The sequence below is a fragment of the Jaculus jaculus genome, chromosome 18 (assembly GCF_020740685.1).
Source record: "Jaculus jaculus isolate mJacJac1 chromosome 18, mJacJac1.mat.Y.cur, whole genome shotgun sequence".
In the NCBI taxonomy this organism is placed as follows: Eukaryota; Metazoa; Chordata; class Mammalia; order Rodentia; family Dipodidae; genus Jaculus; species Jaculus jaculus.
The window spans coordinates 19,913,345-19,930,367 of NC_059119.1; the positions used below are offsets into that span (position 1 = coordinate 19,913,345).

Here is a 17,023-nt window from a genome sequence, read left to right on the forward strand (position 1 = left end):
CCACATGCGGCAGCCCCCGTGAGGGGCAAGGGACACAGGGGAGCCATGAGCCACACTGGCATGGGCAGCAGTAAGTGGGGAGGCAGATGGGCGATGTCACTGATGGTTGGATGAACATAGTCGAGGTGCTATTTGGGGTCGGCTTAAGGAACCTGTGTTTCTTCCGTACCTCAGCCAGTCGGCCTGGAGGTGAGCCCTGTCCTATGGGAGCTGCGTGGGCTTTACCCAGCCCAGGTATGCATCTGTCATCCTATGCACTGCAGAACGAAGCCAGGGAGGAGGGGACATTGGACGGCAGAGTGAGGGCAGAGCTAGGCGCTCCGACGTCTGGTTGTCTCGTCACACTCAAGTCCCCTGAGAGTCAGGCAAATGGGGTGGCTGCTCTCCCTTGGGTGGGTGGAGGGGTGGTGGCTGGGTGGCTGGGGAGGGGAATCCCTTTCCTGCTCCCCACTTTGCAGATTGAATCACTTCTGGTGGCGGTAGACAGCCGCTTTCCCCAGAACGCTTCCCGTGATAGCAGCTTACTCTGGCGAGGGTGTGATCCACTTGGCAGGCCGCTGCAGCTCCACCTCACAGCCTGGCTCCCAGTGTGAGTGAGAGAGAGCCTCCTCAGAAAGTGGTCAAGAAGGCAGGGCTGGCAAGCTGGGCCTCGCATCCTTACATGGCCCCTGGCTGTGGATGGGCCCTGCGCACCGCAGGGCGTGGTGGTATCAGGTGTCCGCACAGCCCTGGTGCCCAGGTCCCCGGCACGGTACAGCAGGGAGCCTGTCTCCTGAGGGTAATACTGCTCAGCCTGTCTGTGGCTGGTCACAGCCAGGCCTTGGGTCTACAGTGTTTGCGTCACACTGGCTTAGGTGTCCTGAATCAAAGCCCCAAAATGGATCTGTCGTGCTGGGGTGGTGGGGACACTGGCCTAGACAGCTAGGGTGAACCCCCAGCTCCTGCCTTGGGCACACTGACGGTGCTGGTCTTGGGTGTTCTTACCCAGCCGGGCCTGGGTTTACCCACTGCCTGGGGGAGTAGCCCGGTCACCACCCTCCACGGGTGGCGTCCAAGCCTCCTCCCACTTCGCCAGTAGCTGCCATTCAAGCTGGGCAGGGCGCTCCTTGGCCTTGGCCTGGGCTGTTCTCTTGGAGTGCCACTCCCTGCTTGTCCCCAGGACAGTTTTCTGGTCCCTGTCCAACCACTACAAGGGCTAAGTCATCTTTGACAACCACTGTTGATCCGGGACTGTCCCCTCATCCCCATTCACTCTGTAGTACAGTCACATTTTCCTGCAGTGGGTTCCCTCATCCCTCATTAGCCCCCGGAGGGCCTTAAGGCTTGTTTATCTGTGCATCCTGCCGACCTGATATATAGTAGGTGCCTAATAAAAGCAGGCTGGATTTAATTAAGAGGCTCCTGGAGGCATGCTGGAGTCTCCCTTTGTTAATGATGTGGGGAAGAGAAGAGGGAGACGTGTTAGTTAGCACACAGCCTCACCTCCCTGCCCCTGCCCAGGGTGACTGGGCAGCCCCTCCCTCCCGCTGGCTTCCCTCCAGCCTCTGCCTTCCCTACCGGCAGGAGTTGGCTCCCCGGGCTGCCCAAGTGATCACTCCAAGAAAACACCCCAGTGGAAACTGCATGAATGATTGATAAGGGCTGAGAGCTGTTTAATTTTTTTCCCCCTGTTTAATGGCTATCAATAATTTAATACGCTCTCTGTATGTTTTTTAAGAAATAGCACCCATTTTGCCGTCTCCGGTTTAGCGGGCTAAATGATTTAAGCGTTGGAAGTGTGCTTGGAGGGTGGAGGTTGAACGAGTGGGAGAAATCTGGAGACTGGTGGGGAGGGGGGAGATCAGGCCCACTACAGCATCTTGGCCTGGGTGAGCGAGGGAGGGAGGGTGTGTGTGTGTGTGTGTGTGTGTGTGTGTGTGTGTGTGTGTGTAGGGAAGGGCCGGTAAAAGCTAGCTAGCTTCGTTCTGCTAAGAGCAAGATAATTGCTTTTCCGCGGGCTCACTGAGCAGCAGCTGAACACTGCCCCCCCACCCCCGTGCTAAGCTTTCCTGGGTGGCTGTGGGGGCTCCGGCCAGGAAGGAGCTGGGTTGGTAGCATCATTGGATGAGTTCCTCCAAACCCCTGCCCCCAACACACACACACACACACACACACACACACACACACACGTCTTTGCCCAGGCCTGGCCATTACTCCCAGAGGGCCTGGGATCTTCCAGATGGATTTGGTGGGAGGGGACTCAGAACCGCTAATCTCTGGGTCCAGAAGGACTTAGAAGGTCACCTGCCTGTGCTCCCCGACTTGCTGACGATCCCCTGGGAGGACTTGTTTCCAGTTTAAATGGCTGGGTCGTCTTCCATACACGCAGATTGCCGTTCTCCGGGGAGAGGACCGAGACGCCGTGGGCTTGGCAATCAGCTGGGGTGGTTTGGATCCTCAAAGGATGGTTCACTTCTGATGCTGTCAACCTCACTTTGTTGCCTCTGCTTGTACACCTCTAGGGATGGGGCGCTCACCCTCCCTCCCACAACAGCTATGCTGTGACCTCTCCAGCTGCCCTCAGGTGACTGTGTCACCTCTGGTACAAGACAGATGTCCCCAGGGATCTGGCATACTTCCCTCACCCAGCCCAGACATCCTCTGGCTTCTCTGTGCTTCTCTGAGGGGCAGGGGACTTCCTTTCTCAGCAAAGGGTGTCTGAGGGAGAGGGCAGATGAAAGACGCTGTGGCCTGTGTTGGAAGTGGACTGATGTAGCTAGCTACGTGACCCTCCTACTCCTGGTACTGTTGTTGACACGGTGGGTATCCTGAGGGAGGAGGAAAGAGACCTGGGGCCTTACAAACACCTTGGCCAACTGGGGTCATGCCCTCCTCCCCCACTGGAGAGAGAAAACAGGTCCATTAGAGATGGTTGAATTGGCTGATTGTTCAAAGGATGGTGGGGACCTCTGTCTGCAGGGTCAGGAGGGCCATGCTGAAGGATTGTCAAGGAGACAATGTCCCTGCCTGGACCCACGGTTCTTCCTTTGTCCTTTGAGGATGTAGCCTTGTGATCTTATTTTAATAGGTCATCATGGGAGGGGAGACTGGTGCATGGTCACATTCACGCAGTCGTTATCTGCTATGAAAAGATGAATCCCCACAGCGTAGACCCTCTTTGCACCCCAAGTTTTAGCCCCATCATCCTAAGTCTACATAAGGAGAGGCCCAAGAGAGGGCTGGTCTGTGGTGCCCTGTATTCCTAACGCCTGGGGACTGCTCTGATCACTACAGGATGTTCGGGGGGGTGGGGGGGGGTTTCTGCCTTGTGTGTGAGGGGGAGCAGATAAGATGCTAACCATCCCTGACTGGGCTCTGCTTGGACAATAAGAAGAAAAACAAATAACCCTGCCTGGAGTTAGGCTTTGCCCCCAGAGAGCTGTGTGAGTGTGTGGTCCTCCATGAGGCTGGGAGAGAGGGCCGGGAAGGCTTCCCCTGGTGTGGGGGAAATGGCAGGGGCTCCCAGGATGCAGCAGCAAGGCATCTGTAGGGCATGGAGAGGAGGAAGGCGGGGTATCAGGGCAGACCAGGGTGGGGTTGGCTCTGTCACTCAGGCCTAGAGCTTCAGGATTTAACTGCCATTGACGGGTTAGGTTCATGCAGCGTCCCGGCTCACGCGTGGAGCTGGACAGATCGTCTGAAAACGAACCTGTTTGCGTATTTGCATGAGCACCGTCCTGCGAAGGAACTCGACATTCCCGAGCTCCTCGAGGTCTCACAGTGCCCCTGCCGTCACTTCCGTCGGGGACAAAGGATCCTGACTTGCAACAGCCTGCTCGCTGTCATCTGCTGCACCCCAAAACAAGTGACTTGGAAGACCCCCCCCCAACACTTACTAAACCTCACCAGGCTGTGGTTTGGCCGGGCCGGGGCCTCCCCCTGGCTTCTCAGGGCTCGTGTGGCTGCAGTCGCCTAAGGTGAAGGTGACCTCAGCCATACCTGGCAGTGGAGCCTGCTGTTGGCTGGGCCTCAGCTCTCTGCCCTCATTCAAGTCCAGTGGCTGCCGTCTGTGGCCCTGAGGTGGCAGTGCTCTGAGTCAAGCTGAGAAACAATGGCACTTCTTAAGGCCTGGTCTCTGTGCCTCACAGCACGCTGCTTGCACTGAATCCTATTGGTCAGTGTCCGTCTCAAGACTAGCTCAGGATCAAGGGTAGAGGATGGACTCCACCCCTTGAGAGAAGGTGTCACACAGACCGTGCGGCTGTGTGCTGGCTGCTCTGGGCCTAGAGTGGCCTTGCCTCGTGACCTTGGTCTAAATGCATCTCTTAAGTGCATTCCCTCCCGTATCTGGCTTTAGAAACATATTTTATTTATTTTATTTGAGAGAGGGAGAAGAAGAGGCAGATAGAGAGAAAGAGAGAGGGGGAGAGAGAGAAAGAGAGAGAGAGAGAATGGGCACAAGAGGGCCTCCAGCCACTGCAAATGAACTTCCGATGCAAGCACCACCTTGTGCATCTGGCTTATGTGGGTACTGGGGAATCAAACCTGGGTCCTTAAGCTTTGCAAGCAAGTGCCTTAACTGCTAAGCCATCTCTCCAGCCCTCGTGTCTGGCTTTTTATTTATATTTTTTTAAATTATTTATTTATTTATTTATTTGAGAGCGACAGACACAGAAAGACAGAGGGAGAGAGAGAGAATGGGCGCGCCAGGGCTTCCAGCCTCTGCAAACGAACTCCAGACGCGTGCGCCCCCTTGTGCATCTGGCTAACGTGGGACCTGGGGAACCGAGCCTCGAACCGGGGTCCCTAGGCTTCACAGGCAAGCGCTTAACCGCTAAGCCATCTCTCCAGCCCAGTGTCTGGCTTTTTAGATAAATGCTCTGGGATTTATCCATGTCGTTGGACACAGTTGCAGGTTATTCCCTCTCGGGGCTGTGAGGTAACCTGTGTTATGCATCCGTTCGTCCTAATGGCCTCGGCCACGTGGAGAATGTTCACTCTGGTGCTGCTGTGCCCAGCTGTGCTGGTGACCACGGCGTGCATTTCGGTGGAAATGGACTTGCTGAGTCACGGGCTAGGCTGGGGACCAGGAAGTGTTTCCATATCCTTCCGTGAAGTGCTCTGTACAGTTTTTGGGGATCTGAGAGAGGGAATTCAACAAGACCCTCCAGCTGAAGATGGGCTTGAGGTAGGGGTGCCCCTGCTCCTGGGAAGCTCAAGGAACTTTCTGGACTGCCTTGTCTATGGTAGAGGAAGCCATCAACAGGCTAGGCAGCACTGTGCTGAATGGGCTCTGAAACCCGGCCTGGTGGCTTCTCCCCAGGGCTTTCCATAGGTGGCCTGGCCCTCAACAGTCAGGTGTGTGGGGACATGGCTCTAATGGAAAGACAGTGGCCTCCAAGCCTGACCCTGCAGGCAATAAGCGAGGCCAGAAAGTGGATTCACTTACTGCCTTTCCTGTCTTGCTTGCTGGGGCACCCTGGGAGGGGTGCTTTACCCATCAGGGCTCAATTTCCTCATGTGTAGCAAAGCAGAGCAAGTATCAGTCCTGGTACTAAGGACTGGAGGCCAGGACAGTGACCATCAAAAGAAGGCTTTCCAGGGCTGGAGAGATGGCTTAGCGGTTAAGGCACTTGCCTGCAAAACCAAAGGATCCAGGTTCAGTTCCCCAGTACTCACATAAGCCAGGTACACAGTGGCTGGAGGCCCTGGCATGCCCATTCTCTCTCTCCTCTCTCTCTTTCTGTGTATCTCCCTCTCATAAGTAAATAAATAATAAATAATAAATAAAATAAAAGAAGCCTTTCTAGAATCATCAGAGTATGGTCTCAAAGGCCAGCGGGGCTTGGAAAGAAGGATCACAGAGCTGGGGCCAGGAAGGCTGGCTAGAAGGGCACAGGAGTGGGTGTGCTGGCCTGACTAGTGTGGCTGTTATATGGACCCCAGAGGCTGTAGGGGCTGGCTCCTGGGCTCAGGTGTGATGTTCTAGTATCCATGCCGTTTCTGGGGAAGTGGGGGACATATCCCCAGTGTCTCTGGTTCCCTGTGGCCATGTGGCTAATTCTTCCAAGATATGGTCAGAGGAATCCAGCAGGGGAGGGACTTAGAGGTCAGCAAGGGGACCGGTTGGGGGCACCCTGTATGCAGGCCTGGGCCTGGAGCTCATTGTCCCTTCTGCTGTCTCCTACAGGACTTCTTCTGGCCACTGTGTTTGGACAGAGTAGAGACGCCCAGCCTCTTCCCGCCCCACAGCCTCCCTTCCTGACACCTCAGCAGCCTTGAGTCCTGATCTGCCAGCAGAACCCTCGGCAGGTAAGTGCTGGGGGCGGGCCGTGTGGACAGCACCTGCAGTGTGTGTGTCAGCGACCCCAAAGAAGAGAAGTTGCTCACTTCCCAGTCTTCCTTCATCCCTGGGCTTCTAAGACAGCAAAAGGCAGAAGCCGCAGCCTGGGACTTGGACATGTGACTTAAATTGTTTTTTTAAATTTATTTACTTATGAGAGCGAGAGAGTGTTAGTTGGGCACACCAGGGCCTGTAGCCATTGCAAACAAACTGCAGATGCATGAGCCACCTTTTATACCTGGCTTATGTGGGTACTGAGGAATTGAACATGGGTCCTTAGCTTTTGCAAGCAAATGCCTAAACCGCTAAGCCATCTCTCCAGCCTGTGACTTTTTTTGTTTTTGTTTCTGTTTTCCGAGGTAGAGTCCCACTCTAGCTCAGGCTGGCCTGGAATTCACTATGTAGTCTCAGGGTGGCCTTGAACTCATGGCAGTCCTCCTACCTCTGCCTCCTGAGTGCTGGGATTAAAGGCGTGCACCACCATATCCAGCTATGACATTTTTATTCTATTGCCAACATTTAATGTAGACCTGGGGAGACCTGTCCCTCCTGTTGAGGGAATGTGTTCTTTTCTTCTACATGGGAATGATAACACTAAGTGTTTTATCTCTCTCTCTCTCTCTCTCTCTCTCTCTCTCTCTGTGTGTGTGTGTGTGTGTGCATATGTAGGTCAGAGGTAGCCACTGTAAACAAATCCCAGATGCATGTGCCACCTTATGCATCTGGCTTTCTGTGGGTACTGGGGAATCGAATCCAGGTCACTAAGCTTTGCAGGCAAGCGCCTTAATTGCTGAGCCATCTCCCTAGCCCCTCCACCCTATTCTTTGAGACAGGGTCTATGGCTTTATCAACTTCGAGCTCACTGATTCAGCTAGACTAGCCAGCCAGCAACACCCAGGGGTCCCCCTGTCTCTGCCTCCCCAGGGCTGTGATTATAGGCACAACATCACAATGTCTGGCTTGTACATGGGTTCTGGGGATCTGAACTCAGGTCCTCACGCTTGTACAGCAAGCGTTCTACCCACTGAGCCATCTCCCCAATCCAACAGTCAATAGTTTAATTGATGATTAATTTAATTTAATTAATAATAGTAGTAGTAGCATCATGTACCCCTGCAAGCACTCATCTACAAATCCGGTGACTGAGCCTGAGCCAGGAGGTCCCTTGCTAAAGGCCACATGCCTAGCTAAGCAGGTCTGTGTGTACCCACCAGCCCTGGACGACCTTGCTCCTGGTCTCTCACCGGTGGCTCCCCTTAGCTTGCGCTGACTCAAGGTAAAAGGAGGGGCTTTGGGGCTGGAGAGATGGCTTAGTGGTTAAGCGCTTGCCTGTGAAGCCTAAGGACCCCGGTTCGAGGCTCGGTTCCCCAGGTCCCACGTTAGCCAGATGCACAAGGGGGCGCACGCGTCTGGAGTTCGTTTGCAGAGGCTGGAAGCCCTGGCGCGCCCATTCTCCTCTCCCTCTATCTGTCTTTCTCTCTGTGTCTGTCTCTCTCAAATAAATTTTTAAAGAAAAGGAGGGGCTTTTAACAAGGTACTCCTGTCTGCGCTGATGTGACTCCTATAAAGATGTAGCGTGGCGTCCACCAGGCCTGGCCTCCAGGGTTCCTTCAAGGTGGCACCTGGAAACCACCCCTCTAGAGAGGAGGGATGAGAAGAGGGGAGTCTGCGACCCAGGAAGGCTTCTGGGAGGAAGTGGAGCAGATTGAAACTCAGGATGTCTAAGGGGCCTAAGGTGTGCGCAATGGAGAAAGGCTCTCCAGCGTTGGCCCCAGTTCGGCTGACCAAGTTTGTCTTCAGGCTTTGCGTTTGGCCCGGGTGGGCGCTGCCTACAGGGAGCCGGGTTCACCGTGCTCGGGAGATGCGGTCACGCCCTGGCAGAACCTGTATAGGGACAGACAGGATGCGGCGCATGGAAGAAGGGGGAGTGGTCTTAAAGGCACCAGTGTGGCCTGGAGAAATGGCTTAGTGGTTGGGGCGCTTGACCACAAAGCCAAAGACCCCAGGTTCGATTCTCCAGGACCCACATAAGCCAGCAGATGCCCAAGGTGGCACACGCACCTGGAGTTTGTTTATAACAGCTGAAGACCTTAGCGTGCCCGTTCTCTCTCTGTCTCTAATTAAAAAAAAAAAAAAAAAAAAGCAAGCCAGGCGAGGTGGCGCACGCCTTTAATCCCAGCACTCGGGAGACAGAGGTAGGAGGATCCCTGTGAGTTCGAAGCCACCCTGAGACTACATAGTGAATTCCAGGTCAGTCTGGGTTAGAGTGAGACCCTAGGTTGAAAAACCAATAAATAAATAAATAAATAAGTAAATAACAGTGTGATGAGGGAGGTACAGTGGATGAGTGGGGGCGTCTGGCAGGATGGGGAAGGAATAGGCCCTGCTTGAGTCACGGAATAAAGTGAAACCCAAGTTCACATCTAGGCTCTACCAATTGCCAGCCACTTTGCAGGCCCGGTGACCTGGTACAAGTCCACTCTATGTTTCTGAGCCTCGTCTGTCATGGGAGCACTGGTTCCCTCCTTCCCTCAGTGGGAGGCTGGTGTCAGGGTCCGTCTGTCCCAAGCACCTTGGGGGACCCCCTCGGGCCGTGTTGTTCTGAATCTTCTATGTGTCTCTTGTTTGCTGTGCAGCCTTGCCTCCTCGGCTTAACTTGCCTCCCTGCCTTCGGGTGGAGGCTGGAGCCTCAGCTGTTCAGGCTTCTCTACCAGGAGCCACGGCAACCTCTTGCGCTGAGAGATGTCAGCAGCGGGTGGGACGTCCTCCCGCTGGCAGGATGGGGAAACAGAGGCTCTGAGGCACCCCACCCCGAGTTCACGGGCTGTGGCCAGGCCGCACGGGGCAGGGAACCAGACACTAGCTGCGGTAGGTCATAACCTGGACTCTTCCCTGGGAGCATTCCCATCACAGCCATTTTGGGAACAAGGGCTTCTCCCCCCCCCCCCCAGATATGCAACAGGATCAGCCCCAGGAGCTGGGCTGCTGAAAATGGCTTGGTAGACCCCAAAGATCTGGCCTACTTCCAGCCCCGCTCGTCCCTTTGGCGGACGTGGCCCTGGTGGCGCGGTTGTACACCGCAGCCAGGTGTGAAAAGCCCCCAAAGCCTGGGTGGTCTCGCTTCAGCCTCTCTGAGCCCCACGGCATCCTCTCCAAAGGCGAGGGAAAAGGTACACCCTGAGCTGTCAGGAGGTCACCTGATGCCGCCAGCAGGGGCTGGGGGCTGGGTGGTGGGCGGCAGGTGGGGTGTGCGATGGGCTTTGGTTCCAGGCCTGCGGGCAGGTGGGGGTGGCTACTGGAGAGACAGCTGCTTACAGCACCACTGAGGAGGTGAGGGGAGGTGGCGGGGATGGAGTGGATGGGGACTGAGTGCCTGGGAAGGTGGTACCACTCAGCTCCTGCTATAGTCTGTGGCAGCCACCTAGCAAGGGTCACGTTTCTGTCCTGACCAGCCAGCGGGCCCCCAGGGTGTGGCTTCGTGCCACCGGCCTGTGAGCCAGCAGGCAGTCCTTGTCAGCGCACTTCCAGGGTTATAGGCTGCCTGCAAAGACCTCGAGTGCCAAGGCCAGCTTGTGGTAGCCTGGCCCAGTCCAGGGCTGTGCAGAGCTTGGCTTCCAGAGCCGTCTGTGGCGTGCCTGTCAGTCTTCAGCCCAGCTGAGAATGCACGCCCCACCCCCTGCCTGGAATTTGTGGCCTCCAGCCCACCTCTGTACCAGCACCGTTTATGCCTTCCTTGGCCCTGCCACCCCCACCCCAGCCTGGAGCTGAAAATAGTCCGACAGCCTAGGCTCGTTCTGGCTCCCGTGGGTCAGCAGGGTGGGGCTGCTGTCCTGCCGGACCTGCCGTGTGATCTTGGATAAGTCACTGTCCTTCCTCTTCTGCTGTTCATTGATCTGTCGTCCCCGAGGGTGCGGCCTTTAAGGGTGTCTCTCATGCGGTAAGATGGGTTATCGGGCTGGAGAGATGGCTTAGCGGTTAAGCGCTTGCCTGTGAAGCCTGAGGACCCCGGTTCGAGGCTCGGTTCCCCAGGACCCGTGTTAGCCAGATGTACAAGGGGGTGCACGCGTCTGGAATTCGTTTGCTGGAGGCCCTGGTGCGCCCATTCTCTCTCTCTCTGCCTCTGTCTCTCTCTGTCTGTTACTCTCAAATAAATAAATAAAAATAAAAAAACGGGTTATCCTACTGTGCAGATGAAGCGGCTCCCAGTCACCACACAGAGACAGGACACTACCTAGGGTCACGCAGCCAGCCGTGTAGTTTTCTTGATGTGCTTGCCCCGCTGTGTCAGACTGCCTTTTGCAGGCACCGGGGCTGGAGCTGGACGCTTCTCTGGCCCTTCACTTGGCTTGGCCAAGGGTGAATGGGACTTTGCTTGGCCCCTGGTGACATGCTGGGAACTGACACCCGGAAGTACATAGTGGATGGACAGTCTGGGTAAGCGTGGGGCCCAGGGCAGAAAGAAGTCAGAGAGGCCGTAGCACACAGGTGCCAAGGTGCCCGACATTGGGGGAGAGGGGCGAAGGATAAGGAGGCGGCCAGAAAGGCTGCTTGGAGGGGAGGAAGGTGAGCTGGGTCCCTCGGAGTCCTGGGCAGGACCTGGCAACGCTGGCCAGTTGGCCAGGAAGCCTCGCAGAGCAGCAGCTGGAAGCGGGATGGACAGTAGCTCTCCTGGGCCTTGGAGGCCGGCGCCCTGCTTGGCGTGGCTTATTTCGCAGCAGTGTGAAAGGGGTCAGTTCTCAGGGTCAGCTCTCCTGCTGGACATAAGGCGGCCTGAACCTCGTCTCACGAAGACTGTGGCTGTAGGAACAGCAGCAGGGCTGGAGCTGGTCTGTTTTACAGCCCGGACACTTGGGCCCCATCAGGGCTTGCCAGTCCTCAGCACCTTCCTGGAAAGAAAAGGCCTGCCTTGCCCAAAAGAGCAAGATGGGGATCCCAGGGGAAGCCAAGTGCCACCCTCATCTGTCACCATCTACACACCTGCCTTTTCATCCCCCCGGGGGCCTCACCTCAGCTCAGGGACAAGGCAGAGATCAGAGCAGCCCAGAGACCAGCCTAGGGACACGCACACAGCATCATTGTGATAGCCGTGAGAGGCTCAAGCAAGTAGCATCCTTCCCAGGGGGAGTGAGCAAGTCCGGGTCCCCTTGGCCATCCCAGGGTGTCTCCCCGCTTGTGTGTCTACACTCACACAGGTTCGCGGGCTGCGAGAGCTCCTCCTTCCCCCTGAGATTTGCATACCCAGATCATCCCAAGCTCCGGAGTTTGCCTTGCTCTTGTCCGTGAGTCACACACCCAAGCCACACACCTGAGGTAGACAGCCTTGGCTGTGTCCTGGGTTCCTGGATCTCCCACTGAAGGAGCAGACACTGGGCTGGCTGTCTTCTTGAATCATCTGGAAGCCACAGCCTCTCCCCGGAGGGTGCCAGGGGGTTCAGAGGTCATCTGGCTCAGCTCCCCATACCCCAAGGGAATCTGAGGCTCAAAGATGGGGCTCCACTCAAAAGTCGCCCAGCACGCCACTCAGGCCTTGCAGCCGAGCAGTCTAGTCTGATCTAGTCTGACTTCGTGGCAGGCGCTGCCACTGGCACTGAGGACGGACAGCAGTGATGACAGGAGCGGCGTGTTTTCAGAGAGGTGCAGACTGCGGAGACAGGAGGAAGGCCGGGAAAGCTCAGACGCCCCCAATAGAGGCTCTCCGGGAATAGGCCCGAGCACGCAGGCGCCCTGAGCCTGGATCCAGGAACCTGCCTGTGATGACCGCCTCCCACTGTGGCTCTCCCACTACTGCCCCCACCCCCTCCTCCGCTGAGCCAGATAGGGCTGGAGTCACAGGCCTGGTGGTCAAGGCTGGCAGCTCATCCTGTGCCAAGGCTTGAGAGCTGCTAAGGTGCCCAGGAGAGGAAGGAAAGCGAACGTGGGGGATCGGGGACTGTACCATGGTCCTGAGTGCTGGAGATGAGGGACTGCTTGTCCCAGGGCAGCGTTCCTGAGACCTAGGACAAGCTTCCCAAAGGAGATGGGGCTGTAGCGAGGCTTAAAGAATGGGCCCAGGAGCTGGAGAGATGGCTTAGCGGTTAAGGTGCTTAACTGCAAAGCCAAGGGGCCCAGGTTCTATTCCCCAGTACCCATGTAAAGCCAGAAGCGCAGGGTTGTGCAAGCGTCTGGAGTTCGTTTGCAGTGACGAATGTGCCCATTTTCTCTGTCTGCCCCCCCAACAAATAAATAAATAAGTAAATAAATATATAAATAATGATGACCTCAAGTGCTAGGGAAAATGGCTCATTGTTTAAAAGTGCTTGCCACACGAGCCTGATGACCGGAGTTCACACTCCTCAGAACCGTATAAAACTGGACTTGGTAATGGAAGGCTGAGTCAGGACAGTCCCAGAGCTCATGGACCAGCTAGCCTGGTGTTGGCTGTGGCAAAGCAAGAGAGACTCTTGTCTCCAAGAAGATGGAGGTTCCAGGACTAACAGCCCTGAGGCTATTCTCCAGCCTCCATGTGCAGGTTAGGGCCTGTGTGTACCTGTAAGCACACAGGCACAAAGAATGATCCCTACTGTGATGTGAACCGCTGGCATTCAAGCCGGGAAGAGCTCTGCAGGCTGCGCAGAGGGCCAGGTGGGTAGGGGGAGAAAAACAAACAGAGATGGCCCAGAGCCCCCAGAGGCCAGGAGAAAGCAACTTGTACTTTGCTTCAAATCTCCTATGGTCTCTGAGCAGCTTTTCCATCCTACCTTTGTGCCTCAGTTTCCCTTAGATCTCCTCTGAGCTTTAGGAGGCACCAGGAAACCATTGTTGGGCTGCGCTGTGGCCATAATATCTGCCTTTGGGGAGCGGGGTGTGAGCTGTGGTGAGTTTATTTATTTATTTGTTTTGCTGAGGGAGAGATGTGTTGTCTAGGTGGTGGGCGGGCAGATGGCTGAGGAAGCTTACAGAGGAACCAAGGGTTTCTGTCTGGCTGCTGCTTGCTGGCCTGAGATTCCCAGGGTTGGACAATCAGGGCCAGCCAAGGAGGATGAAATGCTGGCTCCCAGGGTTATCCAGCCTCCGGGCTCAAGATTCAGAGCCCAGAGGAGGTTCAAAGCATGCCCTGCACCAGGCACCCCCCATCCTTCCTATTACTAAGTGCCTCCTTCTGGGAGAGGCTGGCAGCAGGGAGCCGCTGAGCCCTCCACAGCTGTAGCAGGTGGCGCAACCCCCGATGATGCAGGCGAGGTGCCTTGGAGCCTTGGAGCCTTGCCACCGCCGGGCTCCAGCCAGCTGCAGGGCTGCAGGCCCTGAGGCTGCCTGTGTCCGCCCAGGTGGTCCCTTCTTCGGTCCCCACCCTCTGTGTGTTTGCCAAGCCTCAGAGACCCACGCCGGCTTGCCTGGCTCTCACCTCTCTGCTGTCGCCAGGCTGTGGCCACAGGCTCCTTGGTCTCCCACGTACCCAGGATCGTGCAAATCCCTCCCTGCCCCCAGCCCAGCCTTGTGCACAGTAGCCAAATCAGGCCCCCAGCAGCCCGGAGCTGGCCCAGGTTCCTGTCCAGGAAGCTCAGAGTTCTTTCTGGAATCCTACAACCGCCACCCACGATAGGGGATGGCAAAAGTCCCTGAACTCGAAGCCTCTTCATGACCTCTGACTCATGTCACCCTCATAATTCCAGCTGGGCGTGGGCCCTGTTCCAGTGGGAGAAACTAGAGCAGAGAAGAAATGACACTTGGCCATGGTCACACAGCCAAGCTAAGGTCAAGCTGAGTATCTCTACCGATGGTGGTTGCGGGGGGCGGGGGAGGGCGCGGCTCTGGGGAATCATTGCAACTTATACTATATGTTGAGGCTGGCCACTGGCTGGCTGGAACTGCTGGAGGCTAGCAAGAGGTAGAGTCAGTCTCTCTCTCTCTGTCTGTCTCTCTCTCTCCCTCCCTCCCCCTTCCTTCTCCCCCTTCTGTGCTCTCTTTTCTCCCTGGCTTCAGTTGCTCTAATTGGCTACGTTTGCCAGGGGTGCTGACATTTACCTGGGAGGGAAGAGGGCCCCTCCTTCTTGTACCAAGATGCTAAAAATAGCCAGGGCCAGCTCCCCAGGACTCTGCCCAGCCTGGGTATGCCACCTGCCTCAGTGACCTTTTTTTTTTTTTTCCTTGAGAAAACACTGCGTGCATGGCTTCCTAGTTAAGGAAGGAGTCTCTCTCTGCCAGCGTTCCAGGTCCTGCAGGTATCAAGGGATGCCCCTGCCTGAACTCTGCCTCCTGACCTTGCCTCCCTGTGAGCACTTCCTGCTAAGGATGGCCATACCTTGGGCTCCGAGCGGTGGCTGTGCCACTCCCCACTAGAGTCATCCAGTGCCCCCTCACCTCTCTTCCTGTCTGTGCTGGATCCAGACATACAGAGTGGTCTCCCACTGCCCGGGCTACCTGTCCATTCTGTCATACAAGCCATGGAAAAGGAGCCTTGCTTTGGGCTGGATGTTATACAGAACCTTTTTTTATATAAAAATATTATTTAAAAAATATTTGATTTTTCCTTATTTGAGAGAGAGGGAGGGAGGGAGAGAGAGAGAAAGAGGCTGATAGAGAATGGGCACGTTAGGGCCTTCAGCCATTGCAAATGAACTTCAGACACATGCGCCACCTTATGCATCTGGCTTATGTGGGTCCTGGAGAGTTGAACCTGGGTCCTTTGACTTTGCAGGCTAGCGCCTTAACTGCTAAGCCATCTCTCAAGCTCTATAGAAACTTTTTTTTTTTTCATTTTTTGAGGTAGGGTTCCACTGTAGCTCAGCTCAGGCTGACCTGGAATTCACTATGTAGTCTCAGGGTGGCCTCGAACTCACAGCCATCCTCTTACCTACATTTTAAACTCTTAAAAAAAATTTACCTGCAAGGAGAGAGAGACATGGGGCAGGGGGTAATGGGCACACCAGGGCCTCTAGTGGCTGCAAACAAGATCTAGATGTGTGCGCCACCTTATGTACCTGCCTTTACGTGGGCACTGGGGAATCAAACTCTGGTTGTTAGGCTTTGTAGGGCAAGCACCTTAACCGCTGAGCCACCTCTCTAGCCCCAGAACCTTTTAATCTCTGAGCTGTACACCACCACTTGACCTTGTAGTGTGGCAAGAATACCCCCAAGCAGTGAATAGAAAGACTCAGCCCATGGGGCTGGAGAGATAGTTGACTTGGTAAAGTCCTTGTCAATGATGGCATGTTAGATCCCTATGGCCCAGGTAAAGAAGCCAGGTATGGTGGCATGTGCCTGTAATCCCAGCACTGGGAGGCAGGGACAGGAGGATCCCTGGAGCTCACTGGCTAAATTGGTGAATTCCAAACCAATGAGAGACACTGTCTCAAAAGAAATGAAATGTATCCCCAAGGATAACGCCTTAGGGTTTCTTCTAGCCTCCACACATGTGTGCATATGTGCAAGTGTACACAGACACACACACACACACACACGTATAAACACGTATACACCAACACACAAAATGGAAATAGAGCTGGGCATGGTGGCGCGCGCCTTTAATCCCAGCACTCAGGAGGCAGAGGTAGGTGGATTGCTGTGTGTTCAAGGCCACCCTGAGACTACATAGTGAATCCCAGGTCAGCCTGGGCCAGAAAGTGAGACCCTACCTCAAAAGAACAAAGAAACAATAAAAGGAGCTGAGCCCCCAGGGGCAATTGAAGGCAGGCCCACATACCTCATAGAGTTTTCTGTTTCCCTGGGAACCTAGTAAATCACACTGATGTGCTTGGACAGGACAGGGAAGCTCTAGAAGACCAGGCTAAGGGTTGTCAACTGGCTTCCCTCCAGGTGAGGGCCTCTGGCCCACCGGCAGTGCTCACCTCTAGTGTGGCCTTGTACGCCTTCTCAGCCAGTGTTAGATCAGCTCTTTCCTGCGTCAGTGTGACCAGAAGCCTGGGGACACTGGCCTTCATCCAGTGGCTGGCTGGCTTTGGACCCAGCCCAGTGGAAGCAGAAGTGGCTTTCCAGGGTTTAGACTCACCACCAGCTGCGAGAGCCTGGGCACTCAGGTTCCTCCTGTATGCCTCAGTTTCCTCATCTGAAAATGGGGTGATCATGATCCCTAGCTGTAAATAATGCGAGGACGCAATCAGCAACATACGTACAGAACTGAGGAGAGTGTGATTCTAGGAAGCGCGTGGTACTTGGTCCGTGGTCCATGTTGGCTGGACCTCAGGGTGGTGTGGCTGGGGGCAGCGCAGTTGGTGGTAACGACAGTGACCACCTGCCGTGTTGAGTGACTAGTGTCAGCTGCCGAGCGCGTCATGGGCATTGCTGAATTCAGTCTCCAAACTCCGTATACAAGGTCCTATTATATGCTTCACATTCCAGATGAGGAACCCAGGGTCTCGTGAGGCCACCCACAGTCTGAAAGGAATGGAGCCGGGAAAGCAAAATTCAGAATCAACTTTCAGGAACCTTGGCAGTGAGAGCATTGCAAGTTCCAAATCCTGGAAGGTCGTCCTCTCTTGGTGACATAGGGCAGGTGATCACTGCCAGTTCTGGCTGAATACAGTGGCTCTAGGCCCATGTGGGCCACCCTCACCTTGGGGACTTGGTGGCTCCGCCTGGGCTCCACCCTTCCCACACCTCACAGTCCTGAACTCCCTGGTAGGGCACTGGCAACCCTTGCCCGTGACCCCTGGCTGGCTTCAGTCGCCCCATCTAGCTGCTCTTATCTCTCACCCACCCATAGGA

The 17,023-nt window shown here is 55.5% G+C and overlaps 1 protein-coding gene across 3 annotated transcripts in view; it reads left to right on the forward strand.

Annotated features, from left to right (window-relative positions):
• Zmiz1 (zinc finger MIZ-type containing 1) overlaps positions 1-17,023 on the forward strand; it is a 233,118-nt gene that overhangs the window by 41,464 nt on the left and 174,631 nt on the right. For all 3 annotated transcript variants that reach the window (XM_045137145.1, XM_004657993.2, XM_004657992.3), the window contains exon 2: positions 6,170-6,291. The gene's annotated coding sequence lies outside the window, so the exon portion shown is untranslated. The remainder of the gene's footprint in view (positions 1-6,169; positions 6,292-17,023) is intronic.